Source organism: Symphalangus syndactylus, chromosome 2 (genome assembly GCF_028878055.3).
Source record: "Symphalangus syndactylus isolate Jambi chromosome 2, NHGRI_mSymSyn1-v2.1_pri, whole genome shotgun sequence".
Lineage (NCBI taxonomy): Eukaryota > Metazoa > Chordata > Mammalia > Primates > Hylobatidae > Symphalangus > Symphalangus syndactylus.
The window spans coordinates 73,367,336-73,381,649 of NC_072424.2; the positions used below are offsets into that span (position 1 = coordinate 73,367,336).

The window sequence follows — 14,314 nt, forward strand, 5'->3', positions numbered from 1 at the left end:
CCACAATGGTTGAACTAGTTTACAGTCCCACCAACAGTGTAAAAGTATTCCTATTTCTCCACATCCTCTCTAGCACCTGTTGTTTCCTGACTTTTTAATGATCGCCATGTTAGACCTAAAACCATAAAAACCCTAGAAGAAAACCTAGGCAATACCATTCAGGACACAGGCATGGGCAAGGACTTCACGTCTAAAACACCAAGAGGAATGGCAACAAAAGCCAAAATTGACAAATGGGATCTAATTAAACTGAAGAGCTTCTGCACAGCAAAAGAAACTACCATCAGAGTGAACAGGCAACCTACAAAATGGGAGAAAATTTTCGCAACCTACTCATCTGACAAAGGGCTAATATCCAGAATCTACAATGAACTCAAACAAATTTACAAGAAAAAAAACAACCCCATCAAAAAGTGGGCGAAGGATATGAACAGACACTTCTCAAAAGAAGACATTTATGCAGCCAAAAAACACATGAAAAATGCTCATCATCACTGGCTATCAGAGAAATGCAAATCAAAACCACAATGAGATACTATCTCACACCAGTTAGAATGGCGATTATTGTTGCATATTTTTAACAGATGAGTAGACATCACACTCAGGGAATTTATTTTGAAAGAAGAACAGCAAAATGTTACCACCAAATTATCATACATATGTATAAACACACACACACACTCCCACACACATACTCTTACACTGTGTTTCCTTCATTCCTTATTCAGTCAATAAAGCATGAATTTCTGGCCACTAGATACATTCAATTAAATATTTCTGAAGTCTTGCTATGTGGAAAGCATTGTGATAGATGCTGTAAATAGATGAATGCAGAAAAGACTGCCTTGCAGGGGCACAAACTCTTTTGAGATATAGACATATACAAAAATAATTAAAGTAACCCAAACAGTGGTAAGTAGATAATATAAACCACACACGGTATATCTCCGTGTTTCTTGGTAGATGGCAAACTCCTAGGAGGTAGAGATTTGTGATGAATATATGTATTCTGAAAGTAGGCACCCCTCAACATTGTGAATAAATGCATAATCAAATAAAACCAATTATTATCAAGCTAACATATTTGCCCATCTCAACAAACCAAAACAAAAACAACCAGAATAAAAGTTGGTAAATAAGAACTCAGTTTATATTAATGCAATTAGCTTTTACTTTGCAGATACATTTAAAGAATGATGTTTCTCTCACATTCAAAGAACCAATCTGGGCATCTTATAATTAATGTAATATTTATTGAATCCCTACTGTTCATTGATTTATTTATTCAACACATATTTGTTGAAAACTGTATTAGTTTCCTGTGGCTGCTAGAACAAATTACCAGAAACTTGGTAGGTTAAAAAGCATACATTTATTCTCCTGCAGTTCAGGAGGTCAGAAGTCTGAAGTCAGTTTCACTGGGCTGAAATTGAGGTATTATCATGGTCACTCTCCCTTCTGAAAGTTTTTCTTGCCTTTTCTGGCCTTTAGAGCTTGAATGAAATGCTTGCATTCCTTTATTTTTGGTCCCTAGTCTGATCTTCAAAGCCAGCAGCCTAGCATTTTGTTTCAGTAGTCCCATTGCCTTCTTCTTTGTCAAATCTCCCTTTGCCTCCCTGTTATAAAGACATGTGTGATTATATTTAGGGCCCATCAAGACAACTCTCATCTCAAGATCCTTCCTCACACCTGCAAAGTCCCTTTTGCCATTTGAATTATTATTCACTGGTTCAGAGGATTAGGACTTCTGTATCTTTGGGAATTATTATCATCCTACTATAAGCACCTACTATGTGTTGGGAGTTGGAGCCCCAGCTCTGAATTAGACTATCTCTGGAACTGCCTTCATGGAACCTGGCATTACAGGGTGTATAAAAGACATACACAACACAGGCCTGCTATTTAATTGGGTTCTCTCACAGAAAAATGTTTATCAGCGAGTAAATATACGTTTTTTTCTTTTTCTCTTTTAACAAGAGAAATTGCCAGCTACTTCTTAGAATAAGCAGGCACAGAAAATCACCTTGTAGCCAATACTGTTGAGAAGAATTACTGTGGTCTCTCATATAAATAGAAGACAAGTGAGCTCATCTATTTTGAGAAATAACAAGGCATTTTTTTTTCTTTTAGTGACTTTTGCAAACTGCTTCTTTTTGCATGGAAGAAGAAGGTGGTACTATGGCAGGAGAAAGATTAGGTTGGTTTGGTTAAAGAACCCATGGCATCCTACAAAGGAAGAAACTCAAACCTAATACCTTAGGAAATTATCTGTGAAACCTGGAGTTTAAGTGATGCAACATTTGGGGAGTGGCTGATTGTAGTATGACACTAATGCTCAATCATAAAACATAGGACTTCCTTCCTTCAACACACTGAGAGGCCCTATATCAACTGGTGGAGTCATTTCCGAACTCAGGAAGTGCTACATCTCCCTGCTGGCTCTGGTTTCCACTAAAGACATGCATCTGCCTTAGCTGCCACTATGCCTGTTTGCAGAATAGGGTTTCCTTCAGGATAGGGTTTCCTTAATGAGAAATGTTCCATATCTAGTCAATCAATGCATTAGCATCTAACAGCACCATTCAACCAGAGGTGAACTTTCTGCCTTCTTTATTTGGGAAGGCAGAATGCTCTCCCATCTCCGTCACTCAGGAGGGCCATGACCTGGGCAAGTACTTGGATCAGAGAATGAGAAAAACTTTCACCAAAGGGGCTTGGCCTGTTTAGTTAGAAGTTACCTACACTGAGTTTAATTCTGGGTTATGTACATCAATTCTTAGAAGAGCCTTATCTAATGCATCAAGAAGTCACCCTAAAACCTGTGACCACTACAAGGCCAGTGAATTTTAATCATGACCTACCAAGGCAAGTTTTTTCCTTGGTCTGATAATAATTCGTGAATTTATGTGAGATAGAGTTAGAATGGATTCTTTGCTGTCGGGATGCTGGTAGGTACAGTGAAAGGATCAGAGCATTAGGGGAAACAATGAGTTTGGCTCTCTGAATTATCTGCTGCTATAAACTGGTGGAAACTTTAGTGTTTTACTCATGGCACTTATTGGAGTTACATTCTTTGCATCCCAAACTGTGTCAAGGAATACCCTAGTTACACCTTCATAGATACAAGATATGATAAAAAGAACAGAACAATTTAGTTAATTAAGAAATTACTGCTGTTTCATATTACTCCCTATAAATGTATAGGGATTAAATGAATAAAACAATCAGTAAGTATAAAATAGTAAGGGAGAAAGTAGACTTTATATGGACAGTGAAGCATACTGTGATGGATAATTGGACTATTGTTTGGGGATTTAGTTTATTTTATTTTGTTACTACTTAGAATCTAAAAATCCTTCAGGTTTTGGAAGAATAATGTGTGTTTTGTGCCTAATTTCCCATTAAAGCCAAAAGTTCTGGGCTCTACTTCAAGGAGGCTAAGGAGGAAAAGACATACAGCTTAGAGTAAGCTAATCAAATGATCTCAATCCAAAATTTGAATCTTGAAGCAACGAGGTAGATAACAAAGAGTTGAGAAGTCACTCATAGTGGTGTCAGCAGCATTGAGTTCAGTGCAGCCCTGAAAGCAGCAGTGCCCTAATCTGTACTGTTATATAAGGCTGTGTTCCCAATTTCCTAGCCCCTCTTGTTTCCTTTCCATTGCCATTACCTAATGTACTAGCCTTCATCTTCATGCTAAATTCTGTAACTTTTTGCATAGTCTATTTGTTTTTAGGTTTGCCAGTTCAATTTCTATTGCTTACAAAATATATCTCTGATTAATGTAAGTGGAGAGGATATGGACAGAAATTGATTTCTCGTCTTCAGTGAGAGGAGTAATGAGCAAAGGTATAAATGGCATATGGCTAGGAAATACTAATGAAACTTCTAGGACAGGGGAAAAATAGACATGAAATAATCAGGAGACAAACAATAGGGCCCATTGAAATAGAGGCAAGAAAAAGATGGTTGAAGGTATAACTGTTTGCTTAGGTCTAGGAAATACAAAGACTCTTCAATGCTGATGCCAAAAGATAAGATAAATGGCTGCTGCTTTTCTAGTAGCAAGATAGGATTAACCTGAAGGATCTTGTGGGGTGGGGACTATGATTTTAATAAATGTTAATTAGGATAAACCAAAGGCTACTATTAGTTTATTGTGTCAGAATCTTTCCACACAAGAATTTGACAAAAAAGAAAAAAAAATGGGGGATTTTTTTTTCTCCATTCTTCCTTCTTTGGATCATTTTTGTCTTTGGACTCTCAGTGACTGATTACCCCTGATGCAACACATTTAAAATGTCTATTTACTACACAAATGAATTCATATGCAGCTCTTTTTCTTTCCAAGAAACCATCTATTAGATGAATGGCATATTCTTCTGGTGCTGTATTTTTAATTAAAAAAATACATAAATATGGGCTCATATTAAAAAAAAAAAAAGCACTACAGAGAGTAAAAAAGAAAATTCTCCTTCATTCCCCTTCCGTTACATCCCTATAGGTAACAATGCATATATCCTTTCAGATATTTCTATATATCATACATGCACATATATATTTAAAATTTATATTAATATAATGTGAACTTCTCTTGTAAGTATTAACATACTAATCACTTGCTCATTTATCTTGGAGACCTTTCCCATCAGTGCTTATTAATTTACTAAATTCTACATTGTTTACATTCAGGAAATTATTGAACTAATTAAAAATATATGTATATATGAGAGATAAAAAAATTGGATGTGGCCGTTATTATGGCCTTCCCATATTTGAAAATAAAATCCAGATTCAGAATGTAAAAACATTATATAAGTGATAATTACAACAAAACATTGCTTATTTTCCAGTGATGTCAAGTAAAAAAAAAAAAAATCTACATAAAAACACTTTGTGAAAAAAAGTGATGTGAAAGAAAAAAAGAATATTGACAACATTATTTCTATCATTGCCATCTCAACATTCCCTGACAATAGCAGGGGATAGGTACAGCAGTCAGAGTTACAAGATGGGGCACTAGCAGCAATTCTAATCCAGTTTATAAACACCACTGTGCAATGAATAGAGTGTGATGCAATGAGAATCTACTTGCCCTAATTTATTTACACTGGCAGTCATAAAGTACCCAGTTTTTAAGCAAGTGAGCATGCATTAACATATTTATAAAATAAAATCCTCTCCCTCTCATTTGACATCAGAAAATGTATTAATCATTCCCATAAATATATTAGAATAGGAAACAATGATTATCTCAATAGATGCAGAAAAAGCATTTAATCAATTAAACTGTCACTCATGGTTTAAAAAAAAGGAAACAACAATGCATTACGAACTGGAAACAGAACACTTAATAATCTTGATAAAGTATTTACCAAAACCCCACAGCAAACATTGTCATCATTATAAAATGTTAGCAGTATCACAGTAAAGTGAGGAATGGGACAAGAATGCCATTATCACTTCCACTAAACATTGCACTGGATGTTCTGTTAATAAATAAAAGAAAAAACTGAATAAGTGGTTTGAAAATAGAGAAAGAAAGAAACCATTATTCTTATTTACAAATGATATGATTACCTATATAGGTCATCCAAAGATGTAACAACGAAATAAAGCAAGCAATCAAAAAAATTCAGCAAAGCTTCTCAAGATAGTACCAATATATTGAAATTGATGCTCTTTTAATACAATGTTACTAAACAATTAGAAAATAGAGTTTAAAGAGAGAGATCTCTAATTTTAGTAATAAAACGAGGAGGCAATATAATGAAAGATATTCAATAAATTACAAAGCATAGTAGTACATAAAGTACCTGAATAAAATAAATATACCATGTTCATAGATAAGAAGACATTTCACTAAATCTCTAAATTCAATTCTCAAGTTGAATAAAATGCCCAATTAAAATCCAATTTTTTAAATGGATCTTGGCTGGCTCATCCTAAAATTTCAGTGAAAGAGTAAACAGCCAAGTATAGTTAAAGCAATTTTAGACAAGAATCATTAGCAGGAGGGGTTTGCAAAATGTTTTAATACATAGAGCTGAGTGCATGGGTGTTCATTATGTTATTATTTGTCCTTTCTGTGTCTAAAATTTCTACAATTAAACTTTTAAACTTGTAGAAGAAAGAATAGTTTCTGCTCTTATGTTGGGAAGAATCTTGTAAGCAAGAAAGCAAAAAGCACAACATTAAAATGTAAAATATTATTAAATTCAAAAAGCTGTATACTGAAGCATAAAGCTTTTGGCAATCAAGAAACATCATAAAAACTGGAAAGACAGTCCATAAACTAAGAGAAGACATTTGCAACACATGTAACTTACAAGAGAGAATTAAACTAGAAAAAATAAATATTATCTACAAAATAATTTTCAAAAGCAAGCAATTTAATAAAAAATGAGATAAAATTAACAGGCTTTAGCAAAAGGGAAAATGCAAATTAAAAGAGCAATCAGATGCTCTTGTCAGCAAAAACTTAAAAAGTCTAACAATAGCATAACGGTAACGATGTGCCAGTCTAGTTAATGGGAAATGGACTTGTATATAGACGAATCTCAAAATCTCTCAAAACCTAAATTAGTGAAAAAAGGGGAAAAATGAAGAATGATTCACAAATAAAATACAAAACTAGGAAAATAGTATTTTTAGGGAATTGTACATATGTAACTATTTTCAGAAATACAACGGAATGAGTAATATAAAATTCAGCATAATGGTGAACGGAAGGAAGGAGATGCTTTTAGAAAGGCCGTTTTAGAAGGCTTCAAAAATACTGGCATTTTTTTTTTTTCTTAAGCTCTGTAGTGGGTACCTGGGCATTTTTCATTCTTCTTTAAGATATGCACATGAGATATACTCATATGTATATTTCCCAATTAAAATTGGTGTACAAAATCTTTTTAAGGAGAGCCCTTATGAAACTGTTCACATCAGCAAGTTCTACCTTGAATAAGGACTTCCTGTTACCATGTAACCAAAGATAGCATTTTCTTGTTTTCTGAAGCTAATGTAAGATGGAAACCTTCAGTTGTAATCCTATTTCAAAAGTTCTTGCTCTTCACATCTGACTTATCCTCAATTATTTCTAGTACTTCGGTACAGATGTGATTTTATAGAATACATTCGCAAATTAAAAACGCCATCTGCATCTGCCTACCTTGGGCTTCCAAGTAAAGTTCTATTTCAGAAAAAATCAAAACAGTTCCTCAACTTAAAAAGTTTGAAAACCAGTGTACTTATGAAGCACGTGATGGAAGCAACTTCTGACTGTTTCACATAAAAACAAACAAAAATGTGTCCTCTGTAATACAGTTAGAGCCTCCCAACAGAGCCTCAGAAGGCCGTTTCTAAGGACAGTGAGTTCTGCTTGCAGAAATAAGGCGTGAGTGCAGTCTGACTCCAATCCACACGTCTTTCCGCTCTTACAGAACGCCCCAAAACGCAGTCCTCTCTTTCTTCCGCGCCGCTCCCGCCCTCGTCCTCTCAGACCCGCGACCGGAGGCTCCGGAAGACCCCGAGCCCCGCCCGCTCCGTGACCCCGCCCCCGCCCGTCCCGCCCCTGAAAGCTCCCGGAACGCTGTGCGCGCGCCTTCGGGGAGGAGGGGCTGTCTGGGCTCCGGGCGCGGCGGCAGTGGGCTCTATGTTGGCGGTCTCAACCTCCCTTCTGGCCGAGTCCTTGCAAGAAGTGAATTACCCGACCCTGGTAAGTAGCCGCAGGATTCGCACCCCTTGGAAGCGGCGGCGCCAGCGCCAGCAGCGGCGGCGGGCACGAGGTCCGCCGCGGGCGCCTGCGCGCTCGCCCGCCAGCCAATCTGGTGGCCGCTTTCATCCGGGCGCCCTTTGACCCGGCGCCCCTCTGGCAGGCGCTGGTGGCGCCCAGCGGCGAGCCTGTAGCCCCCTCGATTAACCTACGTTGTCACTCTTACGCCTGTTTTAGTATGCGTTAGTTTTACTGCCTTTTACACTGCTTTATCCCCACCTCACCAGCTTCGTCGCCGCCTCCTCTTTGAAACGGTACCTCCTGTGGCCTCGGATTTTCCTTGTTTCCCCGACAAGTTGGAGATTTCGGGTCGGATGGAAGCCTTTTTCAGCACCTTCTCCTTGTGCCCCCAGACTGCCTCTGGGCCTTGAGCCGACCGGGAGGGTGGAAGGCCCGAGGCCTGCTGGGCTCAGGGTGCAACGGAAAGGTAGTTGTTGCCTGTCTCAGCGCCTCTCGGCATCGGGAGGAGACCGTCGGATGGCGAGGCCGCTAGAGATGGTTTTTCAGTTCACCTGTTAACGTGTTTGGCACTGTCATCTTAGACTCTTAGCCTTTGCTAAGTCTGGGGATGCAACAGTGCTGGATTAGTGTTTTTGTTGTTCCTTTTTCCAAAGAAGCAACTTGAAGTATAGGCAGTTATAACTGTTTGGTTTTGTTGTTGCAAGACCCTATGAATAAGTGTTAGGAGAAAATGTGGAAGTGCTATAAAACAACAAGGGGGGGATAATGTTGATTATGAACTTGAAAATAAGAAAAATGGGACTGGAATAGGTTGTTCACGTTAAAGTATTGAGGCAGTAGTTTGAAACAAAAATATAAAGTAAAACCTAGATATTGGTGATACTGTGTCACGTTGTTTGCAAATAACTTTCATGACAATACATCTATTTCAGATGTAACACACCTGAAAAAAACGAGAGTGCTGTGAATTTGTGGATTTTCAGGCTCAGTGCAGAAAAACACCCCCCAAAACAAAAAATCACAACAATGAAAACACCATTTCCAGAGCTGTTGCTGTTATTCGTGTGTTGAATAGTGAATGTATGATCATAAAATAGATTAAGCTGTCTTTAGATTAAGTTTGGGCACAGTTTATGGGGTAGGTAACAGTTAATCATTGTTTATTAGGTACATAATCCTTAATTGAAAGCATAACCATATAGCAGCGGCTTTCAACTTATGTCACAAAAATAACTGTGGTGTATCCTCTAAATTTGATTTGTCTAATACCTTGAAGGAAGGCAGAATAGCATGGACAAGAACTTGAGTTCTTGAGCCAGACTCGATCTGCTCCTTGCTGGGTGATTAACCTTAGATTGGTTTCTTGGCCATTTGCTGGCCCAGAGATTTTTGAAAAAGTTACCAACTGCTCAGCTTCATCATTTGTAAAATGAGGTTAAAAAAAATTCTGCGGCCGGGTGCGGTGGCTCACGCCTGTAATCCCAGCACTTTGGGAGGCCGAAGCGGGTGGATCATGAGGTCAAGAGATCGAGACCATCCTTACCAACATGGTGAAACCCTGTCTCTGCTAAAAATACAAAAATTAGCTGGGCGTCGTAGTGTGCTCCTGTAGTCCCAGCTACTCTGGAGGCTGAGGCAGGAGAATCGCTTGAACCCGGGAGTGGAGGTTGCAGTGAGCCAAGATGGCGCCACTGCACTCCAGCCTGGCAACAGAGTGAGACTCCATCTCAAAAATAAATAAATAAATAAAAAAAGAAAGAAACTAAACCTCACTGAATTTCTGTTAACCAGAGGGTACGAGTGTTTACAATAAAACTGACCTGGGCAAGGATTGATTTTGAAACTGATTTTGAAAGTTCCAGATGTGTCTTCTAGTATTGAGTTATATTTATCTCCGGTGGCTTTATACAAAATAAAATTAGAAGAAAACAATATATTTTTTTAAAAAAGCACCAGAAGTCTGTGTGATTTAATTTAGTTAATAATAATTAAAAGGGAGTCTTTTTGGCTTTTGTGAGTTACATGATAAAAGCAAATAATTTTTGAAGTACTAATTCATACCACCCTGCTTCTGAATCTCTTGGGGTCTCTTAGCTAGCTGGATATGTCCAATAATTTTTTATTAGACATCACTAAGCTTCAAGTCAGCATTTCAAAGGATTAAAAGCACAAAACTCAAAAAACAGAAGCTATAGGTTCAAAAGAACCTATTGTGTATGAGTAATGTAAACAGCCTTTTGAGGAGAAAACATTTTCAGTAGCCAATACTTTGAGTAGGTCCCTGCTTTGGAAACATATCTGCAATAAACTTGTAATTTTTTCTCTATGGTGACTTATAAAACTTTTCTTTTATTGAAGCTGAATTAGTTCCTCCACCCCTTTCCTGCAAGATCAGACATTTTAGGCATCTCAAGGGTCATTGTGGTTTTGCAGTGTTGAAGATGATTTTTTTTATTAAATTGGGTTTTTAAAATTATTGAATCTTTATGATTCTTTATAATATGTTCAGTATACACTGTAAACTTATCAAGTGTGTATACGGTCAGTAGTCTATATACACACACACAGATATATATATGTATATATACACATATATATACACACATACATATATGTATATATACACATATATATACACACATACATATATGTATATATACACACACTGCCTAAATACCAATGAAACAGCAAAGAGCTAGAAATTAACTTTTTTTAAGCTGAACACTTAATGAACACTATGTGAAAGATATGTTATACTCTACTAGAATGTGAAGATAAAGACTCCATTTCTGAAACTTAAGGAGCAATCTAGTAGGTGATATAAAGATAAATGCACAGCATGATACAATACATAAGAAATGACAGTTTGGCCGGGCGCGGTGGCTCACGCCTGTAATCCCAGCACTTTGGGAGGCCGAGGTGGGTGGATCACGAGGTCAGGAGATCAAGACCATCCTGGGTAACACGGTGAAACCCTGTGTCTACCAAAAATACAACACATTAGCCGGGCGTGGTGACGGGCACCTGTAGTCCCAGCTACGCAGGAGGCTGAAGCAGGAGAATGGTGTGAACCCTGAAGGCGGAGCTTGCAGTGAGCCGAGATTGCGCCACTGCACTCCAGCCTGGGCGACAGAGTGAGACTCCATCTCAAAAAAAAAAAAAGAAATGACAATTTAAAAAGTAAATACTGTTAACAATAAAATATATGAGGAGTAAGTACTTTTCACTGTGGAATCAGGAGAGGTATCAAGAAGAGGCAGCATTTCAACTTTGACTTGAAGGTGACTGGTATTTCAATAGTTGGTCATATAGAGGATAGGCACTTAGAATAAAATGTGTTATATTTTAATTGCTTGTCAGACACCTATCTTTAATCATCGTCATAAGCAATTGCTCGTATTTATTTAGTCTTATACTAAGCCACATGATTTTGAGAGTTTTACAATACTAATTTCATCCTCACAAAAATCCTATGAGTGAAGTAATAACTCATTTTATAGGTGAGGAAAGGAACTCAGAAAGATCAGGTCAGTTTTCTAGGTCAGATAACTAAAAAATGGCACAGCTGGAATTTGAGCTCAGGCATTTGAACTACAGAGCTCATATTTTAAATCTCAGTGCCCATCTGTGTTTGTTTAGGTTGAGATGACTTAATTGAGATATGGAGGTTGAGCCAGAGCCAGCAGATCATCTCTTAAAATTGAGCTTGTGTATCATCTATAGTGATGTGATAAACACACATTTTAACTGAATGAATGAAGTAATGTAAAATGAGAAGACAGAGGATCAACTTAAGAAATTACATCATAGGCGAGAGAGAGAGAGAGAAAAAAACAGCTTCCATAAATGGACATTTTGTGCTTTGTATTCATGAGTATATCCAGAAAATGAACCTAAGAAATTTTTTAAAGTTTCCAATATTTCTTCACTTTTCATTTATTTATAAATTCATTAGTATTTACTGTTTGATTAAAACATTACTATTTCAAATTGTCTTGCATGATTCACAGAACAGTTTTATCAGTAGGCAAAACAGATACCCTCTTTTTTAAGAAAAGGCTAAGTGATTTACCAGGATCACACAACTAAGTGTGAGTGATTTGAATTTACATCTTCAGATTTATTATATATCTTGATCTTTCATGAATCTCGCCATTCAGCTGAAGTCAACATTTCAAAAATCAATGCCTTACTAATTTATAAATCTGTTAGTTATTTCTCCTTTCTCTGTAACTCTTCCAACATTCATTACCATTGTTTTTTTTCTTATAGAATACCTATCCAAACATTTTCCTTCTGAAGTATTATGTTCTACTTTTAGAAAACAGAGTAAGAAAATATCACTGTTGTCTCATCCAGACATAACTATTTTACATGTTTAAGTATATTTCCTTCTGTGTATATCTTTAATACAAATGATATGATATTACATATCATAATAGTTGATATATTACATCTAATATATTATTTTTGCTTCATGTCTCATCAAAATTTTCCCTTTCTTTAAGCAAAGGGAAATGTTTGTTGTGATGTCAATAATTTGAAAATTTCAGGACAACAAATTACAATGGCATGCCAAAATGGTTGTATCATCTTTTTTTTTTTTTTGAGACGGAGTCTTGCTCTGTTGCCCAGGCTGGAGTGCAGTGGCGCGATCTCTGCTCACTATAAGCTCTGCCTCCCAGGTTCACACCATTCTCCTGCCTCAGCCTCCCGAGTAGCTGGGACTACAGGCACCCACCACCGTGCCTGGTTAATTTTTTGTATTTTTAGTAGAGACAGGGTTTCACTGTGTTAGGCAGGATGGTCTTGATCTCCTGACCTCATGATCTGCCCGCCTCGGCCTCCCAAAGTGCTGGGATTACAGGTGTGAGCCACCACGCCCAGCCCATACTTTTATACCTATTAGTGCAACAGGACTGCCACAACTCACATGTAGAAATTTCACTTCGCAAAGTCATGTAGTGCAGGATTTGAAAGACTTTGTGACTTAGCCCTTTCCAGAAATAAGCAGGTATGTTAACAGCTCACATTCTTCAATTTACTGCTGGCATAAATAGCACAAACAATTTCTGTTTACTTTTCCTGCACATTCACCAAATGGTAATATTTTACCACATTTACTTACCATTATACACAAACACACACACCCTTACTTATTCTATGTTGCATTGTATGTAAGCCATACATTTTATATATAGTGTATGTATGTGGTGTACACACGTATGAATATATGTGTATTTATGTCTTTGTGTGTATCCTCTCTTTAATATATTGTCTCTTGCTTCCTCGTGATTAGATTTGGATTAATTTTTAACAAGAGTACCACAGCAGTGATTCTGTGTTTTTCTCAGTACAGCTTCTCTGAAGACTAATGGCGATACTTATTTATCCAAATTAACTGATAAAGTCAATTTTGATCACTAGTTTAAATTGGTGTTTTGGTAGGTTTTCCACTGTTATTATGTCCCCATTTGTAATTAATTAGATATCTTCTGGAGGAACATTTTGCCAATATGTATATAGTTATTAAAGAAAAATCTCCAGACCTGTCTACCTATTCCTTTACTAAAAGTTCATTTACATAGCTTTTTATTAGAGAGGGAGGGAACTGATGTGATGGAATGCAGGGATGGGTAAGAGTTAGGCTACCAGGTAGTGTCAGAAAAGATTTAGTAATTAATATTGTTTCCCAAGAGTTTTATAAATGTAAATACATTTAATTATGTATATATAATCATACATATTTATATGTAAATATATATGACATACATGTATCCATATATAACATAAAATGCACAATATGTAAATACACATATGTGCATGTATGTGTACATATGCACCTACACATGTTTATGTATGTACTTGCATGCCTTGATATATTTACAGTATGCATATTGTATATATAGTATACAGATATACATATATAATGTATATATGTACACACACCATATTTACTAAAAGTTTGAAACAGACAAGATACAATTAACTTTAGTTAGATATGCTTGTGTGGTGGGAAAACTATAAAGAAGGAAGAGGTGTAATGATAAACACAAAATTCAAGCAGTTGCCCTTAGGCAGGGAGAAGGGCAGGACTGGTGATTCACAGGGAACACAAGAAGTGGAAAGGAGCTTTTAAGCTGGCAGATTTCTTTTTCAGTGTTTACTTTATATGTTTTAAACTAGACATGTCTTTTATACTATTCTTTTATGTTATTCTTTATATTATTCACTATTCACAATTAAACAAGATTAACCTTAAAAATAATTCTTATGATTTTAGCTGTTAACGAAATATACTTGGTTAGTTTAGTGTTTCCTAAATACATGTAGAATAGTGTTGTGGGAAGTCAAGGACCCCGAACGGAGGGACCGGCTGGAGCTGCAGCAGAGGAACATAAATTGTGAAGATTTCATGGACATTTATTACTTCCCTAATAATACTCTTATAATTTCTTATGCCTGTCTTACTTTAATCTCTTAATCCTCTTATCTTCGTAAACCGAGGATGTATGTCACCTCAGGACCACTATAATTGTGTTAACTGTACAAATTGATTGTAAAACGTGTGTTTGAACAATATGAAAT

General features: G+C 36.7%; 1 protein-coding gene and 1 long non-coding RNA gene across 3 annotated transcripts in view; one reads left to right on the forward strand and one right to left on the reverse strand.

The window, feature by feature from the left end:
- Positions 1 to 992: 992 nt before the first annotated feature.
- Positions 993 to 7,521, reverse strand: LOC129471004 (uncharacterized). Its single transcript, XR_008653462.2, has 3 exons — positions 7,163 to 7,521; positions 5,376 to 5,489; positions 993 to 1,616 (listed from the first exon to the last, which is right to left on the reverse strand). It is a non-coding gene; the product is annotated as an uncharacterized lncRNA (long non-coding RNA).
- MANEA (mannosidase endo-alpha) overlaps positions 7,497 to 14,314 on the forward strand; it is a 32,409-nt gene continuing 25,591 nt past the window's right edge. Inside the window, exon 1 of one of the 2 annotated variants that reach the window (XM_055259105.2) lies at positions 7,497 to 7,708. The gene's annotated coding sequence lies outside the window, so the exon portion shown is untranslated. Of the gene's footprint in view, positions 7,709 to 7,954; positions 8,193 to 14,314 lie in introns of those variants that run through there. The other variant, XM_063619572.1, reaches the window with a different exon arrangement.